At 41.0% G+C, this 12,833-nt stretch overlaps 1 protein-coding gene across 24 annotated transcripts in view; it reads left to right on the top strand.

Annotated features, from left to right (window-relative positions):
- The window catches only part of LOC106996441 (myomegalin), a 219,802-nt gene that overhangs the window by 62,585 nt on the left and 144,384 nt on the right, over window positions 1–12,833 (top strand). The window lies entirely within an intron of this gene.

Raw genomic sequence — 12,833 nt, 5'->3', positions numbered from 1 at the left:
GACACTGGAGCTAGGAAAACACTAGTAATTGATGGAAAGTGCTGGAGCTGGGATTTGGACATAAGTGTACTGGTTCTAATGCCTGAACTCTTAGTCACAATTTTATTATGCCTATTGATAGCTGACCCCCTTATTCATTTGTTTGTTAATCCACTCATCCACTTATGAGTGCGTTGTGTGTGCCAGGCCATGTTCTACCTGTTAGTTGCACAATGATCAAGGATGAATGTATGAAAATATGTATTTTCGGCTGGGTGTTGTGGCTTACGCCTGTAATTCCAGCACTCTGGGAGCCTGAGGCAGGCGGATCACCTGAGGTCAGTAGTTCGAGACCAGCGTGGCCAACATGGTGAAACACTGTCTCTCCTAAAAATACAAAAGTTAGCTGGGCATGGTGGTGGACTCCTGTAATCCCAGCTACTCAGGAGGCTGAGGCAGGAGAATTGCTTGAACCCAGGGGCAGAATTTGCAGTGAGCCGAGATTGCCACTGTACTCCAGCCTGGGTGATAGAGCTAGACTCTGTCTCAAAAAGAAAAAAAAGAAAGAAAAGAAAAGAAAATGTATGTTCAAGGATGAGTGTTTATTTCAGTATTCTTTATACCAATATAGTATTAGTACTTAAGGTGAGGATTATTTCAAGTGTGGAATATGTATACAATAGAACATTATAGAGCAATGTACTTACTTGGGAGGATGTCCATTATAACAAATTTGAGATTAAACAAAACAACAGCAACAACAATTTGACTGAATATTACAAAAAATAAGATCTCATTTTTGAGGGAGAAAAGATGGAAATGTCTGGAAGGATACATACCAAAATATTGATATTGATTATGTATGGATGATGGAATTAGCCTATTGCCTTCTTTATAACTTTGAGTATTATATTTATTTTAATTATCTATTCACTGAGAAAATATTCTAAGGCTTTTAATATGTGCAGCATGCCTTAAACATTGCAGATGCAATACTGAATAGGCAAACATGGTTCCTGCCTTCACAGAGTTTACAGATTAGCAAATTCCACCAGAATGTAATTATTATTGTAATAGAAGTAAAGAGTGCTATGGAAAATATAGCTGGGCACTTACTCAATCTGAAGAGGTTGGGGGATTCAGGGAAAGTTTCCTAGAGGAAACTGCCTCTAACCAGGGACCTGAAGAAGGAATAAGAATTAGCCACTAATAAGGGGGTGGGAGTGTGAGAATGAAGAATGTTCCTTGCATAGGAAATAGCTTGAATCAAGATCCAGAGGAGAGAAAGAACCATAATCAGTATTCCTAGAGCATGGGATGTAAGGAATGCAGAGAATTGAAACCGGAGAAAAGAGAGAGGAGTCATCGTACAGAGTCTTGCAAGTTATGTAAAGGCTTTCACATTTTATCTGAGCTCAAGAGAGCTGCTGAAAGCTTTTAGTCAGAGAGGCGACATGATCAGATGTTCCTCTTAGAAAGATCCTTTTGGCTTCTGTATGGACTCTGCCTAGGAGGAGTAGTCTAGAGGCAGAGAAAACAGTTAGAAGGCTGTTGCAGCATTCCAGGCAAACGTTGGTGGAGATGCCAGTATAAAAATTAGAGAAATGGACAGGTGAACGAGATTTCAGAGGCAGAATGTATAGGGCTAAGCCATTGATTGGATGTAGAACCAGTGAGGCTGAAGAAACCCAAAGATGACTGACCACCCATTCGTCTCTTCACTCACATCCTACCCACTGTCACCTTGTCATAAACCTCCAGACTACCTTCACCTCTCTCTTCAATAACATGAGTTATTTGTTCAAAGTCTGCCTTTTCTGTTAGAGCATGAGCTCACCGTAGCAGGGACAGTGGTTTCTTTTCACTGCTAGATACAGTGATTAGCATAATGCCTGGTACATAGTAGGCATGCCCCTTTTCTTTTCTTCTTTTTTGTTTGTTTTGGATGAATGAATGATGTCAAGTTTTCTTGCTTGGGCAACAACTAGGTTATGCCCTCCACTGAGAAAGAGAACAACTGGAACAGGCACATGTACTACTTTTATGACCAGTGAAGCAACAGCAACACAAACCAAAAAACAGTAAAGTGATTTCTGTTTTTGGAAGAAAAGTAAAGACGATTCTTCCTGTTATTAAGGAACTCCAAATCTACTGGGGAGACAATCAAACAGATATTCCCCATATACTGTGAAATGGGCCACAATAAGAGTAGGTCCGCAGTGCTGTGGAAGCATTCAGGAGGAGCCCTTGCCCAGGCATTAGGGCCCGATAGGTTTCTTTCAGTAGGTAATTTCTGACTTAGATCCCTATGGGTGAGTTGGGATTAGTTAAGTGAGAGCTGGGTGGGAATTAAAGAGAAGTGACATTCCAGGCTAATGCTCCTCCCCATGCAAAGTCCTGGAGGGAGCGTGAGCCTGGTGAATTCAGGAATAGGAGGCTTTCTGTCATAGATGGAGCAAGGGAGGGTCAATTGGGGTTCATGTTGGCTGTGTCTTTTCCCTTATCCCCCTACTTCTGGTCAAGGCATTATTGTTGCAGCCATGGGCATTCATGGTGTCACTGTGGACTCTTGACTTTTTGTTTCTTTTTTTTTTTTTTTTTTTTTTGAGATGTGGTCTTGCTCTGTCATCCAGGCTTGAGTGCAGTGGCACAATCTTGGCTCACTGCAGCCTTGACCTCCCGGGTTCAAGAGATCCCCCACCTCAGCCTCCTGAGTAGTTGGGACTACAAGAACATACCGTCACGCCTGGCTAACTTTGATTTTTTAAACTTTATTTTATTTATTTATTTGAGATGGAGTTTCACTCTTGTTGCGCAGGCTGGAGTGCAATGGCGCGATCTCGGCTCACCGCAACCTCCGCCTTTCAGGTTCAAGCGATTCTCCTGCCTCAGCCTCCTGAGTAGCTGGGATAGCAGGCATGTGCCACCACACTGTCTAATTTTGTGTTTTTAGTAGAGACGGGGTTTCTCCATGTTGATCAGGCTGGTCTCGAGCTCCTGACCTCAGGTGATCCACCCACCTTGGCCTCCCAAAGTGCCACTGCACCTGGCCTGTTTTTTTATTTTTTGTAGAGACAAGGTCTCACTATGTTGCCCAGGCTGGTTTCAAGCTCCTGGCCTCAAGCAATCCTCCTGCCTTGGCCTCTCAAAGTGTTGGGATTACAGGTATGAGCCACCGTACCCAGCAACTCTTAGTTCTTGTGACCAGAGCAGGTCCTAGTCATGGCTTCAAAATTGCCTTCACTCCTAGAAAAAAAATGGAGAAAGGATTATTTAAAATCTAGAGAAAAAGGTGAGGCCATAAGTCACTCTTTCTGAATTCCAGAAGCTCAGCAAATAATCTGAGTTGAACCAATTGTGAACAAACACCAAGTCCTGTTGATGCTGATTGGGCCATATTGGTGGAGAATCTAGTTTGGAGTCTGGTAATCCTTGGGAGGCCCCAGCATCACTGCAGCTCAACTATCATTCCTGCCTTGCAGCTCATTTAACAGCCTCTGGCAGCACTATTTCTGGCTGGGCCATCTATTTTTGGTGGCCAGGGAAGTTGTTATTTGTTTTGTTTTGTTTTGATATGGTTTACAGTGCTCTAGTGCAATGATGAAGATAACACCTGGTTATTCCAGGACTGGGGGTGGTGTGGGTGTGTATCTATGTTGGGGAAGGCAGCAGGAACATTATCTTGACTCCTGTTCTTTATCCGCATGATGAGGCTGCCTAAGACAGGGTTTATTAATCAACCTGATGCAATAGCTCTGTCATTAGTGCTCTTGTTATCAGGCCAGTTATTTCAAGAAAAGGCTGTGTACAGGATGGGTATCAATATGCTTCCGAGTGTTAGGGGAAAAAAAGTTGAATGGTATTATTATATTATTAATATTTTAGGATTTAAGAGACTCTGGAACTTCAGGAATTATGTTAAAATTTCAGAAACAGAGTTTTAGAAGGGTGATTTGTTTGTTTATTGTATAATCCAAAAGCAAAAAGCAGGACTTTGTGGAATTCATAGTCAGCTTTCTGAAGCAGGTATCAGTAGTTGGCTTCTGAGACAAGGGTAGAAACACCATGTTAAGCCGGGTATGGTGGTTCACGCCTGTAATCCCAGCACTTTGGGAGGCCAAGGCGGACGGATCACCTGAGGTCAGGAGTTCGAGACCAGTCTGACCAACATGGAGAAACCCCATCTCTACTAAAAATACAAAATTAGCCAGGCGTGGTGGTGCATGCCTGTAATCCCAGCTACTCGGGAGGCTGAGGCGGGAGAATTGCTTGAACCTGGGAGACGGAGGTTGCAGTGAGCTGAGATCGCGCCATTGTACTCCAGCCTGAGCAACAAGAGCGAAACTCCGTCTCAAAAAAAAAAAAAAAAAGGAAACACCATGTTGGCATAAAAGAGTTGATGAGTGGAACACCAAGTTAGTTGGCTCTGGTTGACATTTTCTATGGTAGAATGTGGTGCGTGAAAGTTATGCATATTTTTCAGAACAGCCTAATACTTATGTATTAGATCATATGTTTCTGTTTTATCTGAGGGTTATCACAAAACTTTACCTTTTTATAAAACTTAATAATCTATGAATATTCAGTATTGAGAGCCACTTAGAGGATAGATACTTCGTCTGACCCTTCTTTTAAGGCCGTATAATATAGGTAGGAGTGGTATACAGAATATTTAGACGTGATTCATTCTAAGCCATTTACCTTTAACTGAATTGAATCAAATTTGACTTTAACTGAATGTTTATCATTAAAAATAATCTCTTTTAAAAGATAAAGGATTGAGTTAGTTACTTCTCTCAGCTTTGGTTTATCTCTTTGTCTTCTTTTAAAAACAAAGCTTTATTGAAACAAGTAACACTCTATACAGCTCACCTTCTTAAATTGTACAATTCTATGATTTTAGTATATTCACAGAGTTGTGCAACCATCACCACTGTCTAATTTCAGTATGTGCGTCTCACTCCAGTAGGAAACCTCATACCTATTAACACTCACTTCCCATTTTCCCTCTCCCTGGTTCCCGGAAACCACTAATCTACTTTCTCCCTGGATTTGCCTATTCTGGACATTTCATATAAATGGAATTATACAGAATGTGACCTTTTGTGTCTGGCTTCTTTCAAATTATCGTATAATGTTGTCAAGGTCATTTATGTTGTAGCATGTATCAGTGCTTCATTCCTTTTTATGGCTGAGTAATATTCTATGATTTGGATATGCTAAATGTTGTTTATCCATTCATCAGTTGAAGGACATTTGAGATACTTCCAATTTTGGCTATTACGAATAATGCTGCTATGAACATTTGTATACAAGATTTCATGTGGCCATATGTTTTCAATTTTCTTGTGTATATAACTAGGAAAGGAATTGCTAGGTCGTACGGTAACTCTTTGTTTAACTTTTTGAGAGCCAACTTTAGTTTATTCATCTTGAAAATGAAGAAAACAATTTTTTTTAACATAGATTGGTGGTCAGATCCTTTAGGGTCACCAGGAAGATTATTTACAGTGAAGGATACTTTTTGAAAAGTTACAGGGGGCCTGAGGTAGAAGAGGGAATACCTTATCAGTTGCAAGTGAATCCCAGGCTCAGAAGGGTCATACAGTCTCATGATTAAGGCCCTGATGCGTATCAGTATGGGGTCAAAATGTTGGAGTTATAGTCTGTGCTCCTCCACTTTTTCAGTGAACAACTCAGTTAACCTCCTGATGTCTCTCTGTCCTAGGCAGTAAAATGGGGATCATCATATCTCCTACTTCAAAGGTTGTGGTAAAGATAGATGAAATAATACACGTGGAAGTGCTTGGTACATTGTCAAATCCAATGTAGATGATTGTTGTTGTGAAGACGGTATAATGGTATCTGATTAACTTTGTAATACAGGGCCAAGTCATTCAAAACAGCCAGGAATTAAACTTTTTATCTGTACAATTCAGATTTTATGAGAACAGCATAGAGACGCTCAGACACATAGATGTATTATAAATAAAATATGTGTGTGTAAAATGAACCAGCCCTCTCTTCTTCCTGCCCCATCTCTTCTTGTCTATCCCCATCCCCAATCCAAAATAAGATGAGCTCCTGGTTGTAGTTCCCTGGGTGCTAAAAAGCAGGAAATACTCCCCAGACATTTGTGTACCCTTCCCATAGGGCTGTTTTGAAAATATGACAATTAGCAAAGTTATAGGTTAAATCGCCTATTGGGCATCATCCTTGAGTCATTGTTACTGCTTTTGTCTTAGAAATACGGTGTCTTTTACATGCACTTACCGCTTCTGTAGCGCAAGGCAGCCAGAGCTCTCAGCCTCAACAGGTAGACTCTCATTACCTTTTAGGGCTACAGGAGAGCCTGTGGGCATTCTGAAATTCTTCAGAAAGTAATAGCTCTCTCACTGGCCTTTGCTAGGAGTGTTCCTATGAGAAAATGTGTTTTAAGCACAGAATTTCAGGATGGCCAAAGGTCTTAAAAGCCCTCTAGATCTAACTCCTAGCTGATGTGGGAAATCTTTTAACAGTATCCCTGACAGGTGATTCTTTAGTTTTGGTCAAGCCCCTTTTGTGACAGGAAGTTTATTCTGTCTCATGATGTATGTGCTCGCTAAAAATCTGATGTATAGACATATGGATGGAGTGTGGTAATATCTTTATTACATCTAACTTTACTAGAGAATTTATCCTTATATCTAATTGATAACTGCCTCCCTGTAATTCCTACTTTCATTCCCTTTAAAATAGTTTCTTAAAAATTATAAACTGTTTTACAAACAACAGGAATATACAAAGAATAATTAAACACTTGTCCATGTATTGAGTATCTAAATGGTGGCAAACATTATTTTTAGTGTATTTGTCTCAGGTGAAGAAACAAAAGTGAGCATTACAGATACAGTTGCAACCTTCTTAGTATCCTGCCCACATCCCAGTCTTCTGACCGCCTTCCTATAGTTAACTATTAAGTAGTTTCCTCAAAATGACTCAATGAGCATGCCTGTAATCCCAGCACTTTGGGAGGCCGAGGCGGGCGGATCACAGGGTCAGGAGATCGGGATCATCCTGGCTAACTCGGTGAAACCTCGTCTCTACTAAAAATACAAAAAATTAGCCGGGCGTGGTGGTGGCGCCTGTAGTCCCAGCTACTCGGGAGGCTGAGGCAGGAGAATGGCGTGAACCTGGGAGGCGGAGCTTGCAGTGAGCGGAGATCGCGCCACTGCACTCCAGCCTGGGCGACAGAGGAGATTCCGTCTCAAAAAAAAAAAAAAAAAAAAAGACTCAATGAGAAAAAGGAGAGCCAGGATTTGAACGTTGCTCTTCTTAGCTCAAAGCTATTGCTTTTTTCACAATTCCATGCTACCCAACCTAGATAAATACGTATAATAGTGATCGTATTTATTGTCTATGTGTAAACGGATGTAAAGTGTCAAGGGTTACTTAAAGCACTTCTCTTCTGTTCTTCTGTTTGCCATATTAACTTATTTTAAAAATATTTTTCTTTTCTTTCTTTCTTTCTTTCTTTCTTTCTTTCTTTCTTTTTTTTTATGAGACAGAGTCTTGCTCTGTTGCCCAGGCTGGAGTGTAGTGGCGTGATCTCGGCTCACTGCAAGCTCCGCCTCCTGGGTTCACGCCATTCTCCTGTCTTAGCTACTGCTGGGACTACAGGTGCCCGCCACCCCCACACCCGGCTAATTTTTTGTATTTTTAGTAGACATGGGGTTTCACCGTGTTAGCCAGGATGGTCTCGATCTCCTGACCTCGTGATCCACCCGCCTCGGCCTCCCAAAGTGCTGGGATTATAGGCGTGAGCCACCACGCCTGGCCTTAAAATATTTTTATGTTCAAGGAAGATAAAGATAAAAATTATCCACAGATACCAAATTAGTAGAGTTAAAATTGTGGAAGTTTTATTATATTTGAGAATAATTTGTCCATTAAGATGATTAATCATTTTTTGTTAGTGAAGCTTTATTTTTAGGAGAAAGATTGGTAAAAAATTAATATGTTTTCAAGTACATTCATTAGATGAGCTATCTGGGGGGTCTGAGTATGATTAAGCAAATGTCAAGCTGGGTTTTTTTCAAGGCAGACTTGACAGTTGGTTGTGTTAATGGGGCATGACAGGCAACAGCTGGGTGGTAATCCTCCTCCTACTGTTGGTATCGATTGAGTCTTTATTTACGTCGTATTTCTAGTCTGGACTAGGACGTTATTCCAGGGGTAGAATGAAGAAATTAAGGAAAAAGAAGGGAAGAGCCATTAAAGTTTGCAAGAAACATTTTGAGACCAAAGTAAAGATATTAGATGTACTATGAGAAAAAGCAAGAACAAAGGTAGAAGCACAACCCCTTGCTCAAGAATCTGCAGTGTTTTATTTCCTAAGCAATGCAGAGGTTATCAACACACAGGCCTGTATGCTGTGAGCTAGTAGGTTGTGTGTGCATCTCAGCTATGTGTGCCTTTGTTTGGTAAAGCTTTTTTAAATTTCTTTTCCAAGTTTCCACATGCAGCACTGATGTTTGTTAAAGCTGCAAGGAAAGAAGTAAGACGAAACCTAAGCAGTACACAAAGAAAATAATCTTTCCAGTCAGCAGTTCCTGACCCTCCCCACCCCCACTGCCCTCCTCCCCACCACTTCCCTTCCCCTAACTGTTGTCCAGATTGAGAGCCAGGATCCTGTAGGGGCAAACTCCAGGCTCCTCACCCTGACTTTCAAGATCTCCCTGAAACGGCTTTTTATTTCCCCTCATCTCTGTGTCCTATTTCAGGACAGTATGTGCCCTTTGCTTTGGCCTGGTGGACACTGTACTTTTGCTCATATTCCACCTGCCTGGACTGCCTTGTGCCTTTCCAAGCTCGACTCATCCTTTGAGACAGAGTCTTGTTCTGCTGCCCAAGCTGGAGTGCAATGGCATGATCTCTGCTCACTGCAGCCTCCACCTTCCAGATTGAAGCAATCCTCATGCCTCAGCCTGCTGAGTAGCTGGGACTACAGGCACGTGCCACCATGCCCGGCTAATATTTGTATTTTTAGTAGAGACAGGATTTCACCATGTCGGCCAGGCTGGCCTTGAACTCCTGACCTCATGTGATCCGCTCATCTGGACCTCCCAAAGTGCTGGGATTACAGGCGTGTGCCACCGCGCCTGACCCAGTTTTTACTATTTGTATAGTTGATATTGTCCTTTATATTTTGTCGTATGTGTTTGTTCATATTTGTTCAGAACTGTTGTAGAAAGTCCAGATTCTGCATGGTATATTAAAATGAGTCTGTTAGAATAATTTCTTTTACTTATAATCTTTTTATAAGGAGGAATGCTATTAGGTGTGCTTTTCTATCCTAAAACATCTACATAATCTTGTGTATAGATTAAGTCATATTAATCCAATGAGAAATAAATCGGCAGGTTAATTACTCATCCATTCTTTAATTCAGCAGATATTTATTGAGCACCTGCCATGTACCAGGCACCATTCTGGGCACTGGTGACACAGCAGTGAACAAACCAAGAAAACAGCCCCTTTTTCTCAGGAAGTTTACATGCTGGTGGGGAGAGACAGACAAGAAACAAAACAAATAAGTGCATGTAGTATTTTAGAAGGTGATAGTGCTACGGAATAAAAAACAATGAAGGGGGAATCCGAGAGCTGGGATGAGGCACGGGGTGCCTAAATAGAGTATTCACTTCACTGAGAAGGTGACATTCGATCAAAGATGAAGAAGGTGAAGAGAGAATCCTGCACCTACGTAGAGAAAGAGCAGCCAGGCAGAAGGGTCAACGAGTTCAAAGGCATCGAAAAAGAAACCTTCTCTTGCTTCCTGTTTTTGAGAGACAACAAAGAGAAACAGTGTGGCTGGAGCAGAGAGCAGGGGGAGAGTGGTAGGAAGAAGTAGAGGAGGTAAGAGGAGAGGCGAGAAGAGAGTGTAGGGGCGTCAGGCCTTGCAGTCTGGTGAAGGGACATCACCTTTCACTCTGTGTTAGATGGGAAGCCAGGGGGGCTCTCCAGCAGAGGAGTAATCCGACATATTTTAAAAGGGTCACTGTGGCTGCTGTGCTGAGAATAGGCTATAAGGGAACAAGAGTGGGAGCCAGAACACCAGTTAAGGGGCTATTCGGGTCGTGTAAGGAAAAGATGGCAGTACTGTGGATCAGGGTGGTAGAAATACCAGTGGCAGTAGCGGTAGTATAACATATATATAAAATATATATATAGTAGTATGATAGTATATATAATATAGTATAATGTATATTATATACATAATACAACAGCTACACCATATACGTACTACCATATATGTTAATATATATACTATTATATATAGTATATATAATAAGATTTGCAGACAGATGATATGTAGGAGACAGAATGAATCAAGAATGATTGAAAGGTTTAGGCCAAAAAATCTGAAAATATTGACTTGTTACAAATTGAAAAAACATGTAGTGAGGGAGGAGCATGTTTACTGGGAAAGATCAGGCATTCAGTTTCAGATATCACAAGTATGTGAAGTCTAAATTCAAGCAGAGATTTCTACTAGGAAGTCAGATATCAATTGGAGTTCAGGGAAAAGATCAGGGTGGGCATATAAACTTAGAAATTTAAGTGAACAAAACGTCCTTTTTTTTCCTATTCTAGAATAAGTGTTCTACCAAACATAGTTTCTTTGGGACTATTAAAATAAACTTTTTTCATAGTATTGGAAATCCATGAGATGAGCCAGGCCATATATAACAAAGCAAAACGTACGATATTTATGGGATACTTACCTATTCATTTATTCCACAAATATTTAGGGAGTGCTTCCTGAATATTATGCAATAAGAATACAAGGACACAAAATATGCCTTGTCAGCCCTCAAAACACTCTAGCTGGGTTGAGGTCATTGTAAACAGGCTGTGGCAGCACAATGGGATGAATGCTGCTGGAGAGGTCTCAGGTTGTTATGGAAGCTGTGGGAGTTTACGAAGACGTATTAGTCATTGACTTTTTCCTGGGGCAGCTTCAGACTAGTTGGAAAGATCAAGCACACAAAAAGTCGCATAACTCTAAAAGATGTAAATAACCTTCAAGATAACAAAAGCCACATCATAAGGCAGCAGATGAACACTTGTTAAGCGTTAATATCTGCCTTAGAGTTCAAAAGAGGAAGAAGTCTTCCAGGCTAGGGTAACAGGAAAGGCTTTGCTTGGGTGGAATTTGGGAACATTCAAGTTGAATGATCTAAGCAAAGAGTTGAATATGTAGGGCTAGATCTTGGGTGAGAAGACTTGGTTGGAGATTTGGGAGTTGTTTCAAAGGTGAAAGTATAGCCCTAAAAGTGGATAAAACCTCCATGGGGGAAAAAAAAAATGTGAACAGAAAAAAAGTAGAAGGAAAAAGTAGAAGGTAGAAGGCTAAGGACTTACCATTATTTAAATACCCACTTTCAGGAGCTGGCAAAAAACATAGAAAAAGGAGCCAGAGAGATAGAAGAACAAGATATCACAGAGGAAAGAGGCATAAATGTCCAACAGAAATCTAGGATGCATAAGAATACCCTTATGCATGGATTCGTATGCAGTTTTACTTCCTGTAAAACTTATATGAAATTATCTTACCTGATAAAGGAATCTAAGCAGACAGCCAAAGCATGGTTAAACACTAATCTAGACTCTAGCACTCTGGCTTCCTCTGAGCAAAATGGAGGTGATAATAACTGGGTTATCACCTTGCAGAGCTTAGCAGGAAAGGGCCTTAAAAATCACTAATTTTGGCCAGGCGCAGTGGCTCATGCCTGTAATCTCAGCACTTTGGGAGGCCGAGGTGGGAGGATCACAAGGTCAGGAGATCGAGACCATCCTGGCTAACACGGTGAAACCCTGTCTCTACTAAAACTACGAAAAATTAGCCGGGCATGGTGGCGGGCACCTGTAGTCCTAGCTACTCAGGAGGCTGAAGCAGAATGGCTTGAACCCGGGAGGCGGAGGTTGCAGTGAGCTGAGATTGCACCACTACACTCCAGCCTGGGTGACAGAGTGAGACTCCGTCTCAAAAAAAAAAAAAAGAAAAAAGAAAAATCACCAATTTTAAAGTGAGGACAGTTAGGCCTCTAGAGAAGTGCACGCCTACGGTCGATAACATAGCTATTTAGTAAGAGAACTGGGAATGGAAAAGGTTATTTTGAGTTGTTTTAACTTAGACTTTTTTCTTCACTGTCTCTAACTAAGCCTAATTGGCATTCTCTTATTCTAATAATTCAGATTTAGTGAAAATAGTTAAATGAATTTTAAATGTGTAGTTTTGTTTTTTCAAATGGTAAATATTTTGGCTTGCCTATTTTGCCTATTTATAATCTAAATCTATTTGGGAAAATGCTTCACTCTAATTATGCCCTCCTGAGGCCACTTTATCCACTCAAACATTTTCTATCTTTCAAGGCAAAGTGCAAATTCAACTCCTAATGCAGCTTTCTCTGATCACCCCAGTAAGAACTGACTACCCTTTCTTACGGGCTCCCCCGGAGTCAACGTTTTTCAAACTTAGGCTGAAACTTCTTAGTGAGTCATGAAATCCATCTGGTGGGTCACTCCCAGAAAAAGAAACAGGAAATATCAGGGTACATCACATGGAGTGATGGTGACAATTACTTTTTGAAACACTTACTTCAATTAAGAGTGTATGCATATGTACTAGATTGCAATGTAACATGTAAAAGTTGAAAAGCACAGGTTTGGGGGATCATAATGTAAAACACATATCTTAACATGTCATGACCAGCTGTATGGCCACGTAGCTCTTTCAGAGTTGGGACTTTCTTGATCTATATATCCCTCATGCCCAATGTCCTACCTGGTGGGTACTCAGGAGTTGTTGACTG

This window comes from Macaca mulatta, chromosome 1 (genome assembly GCF_049350105.2).
Source record: "Macaca mulatta isolate MMU2019108-1 chromosome 1, T2T-MMU8v2.0, whole genome shotgun sequence".
In the NCBI taxonomy this organism is placed as follows: domain Eukaryota; kingdom Metazoa; phylum Chordata; class Mammalia; order Primates; family Cercopithecidae; genus Macaca; species Macaca mulatta.
The sequence above is the reverse complement of the archived record's forward strand: the minus strand, read 5'-3'. Positions and strand labels throughout refer to the sequence as shown.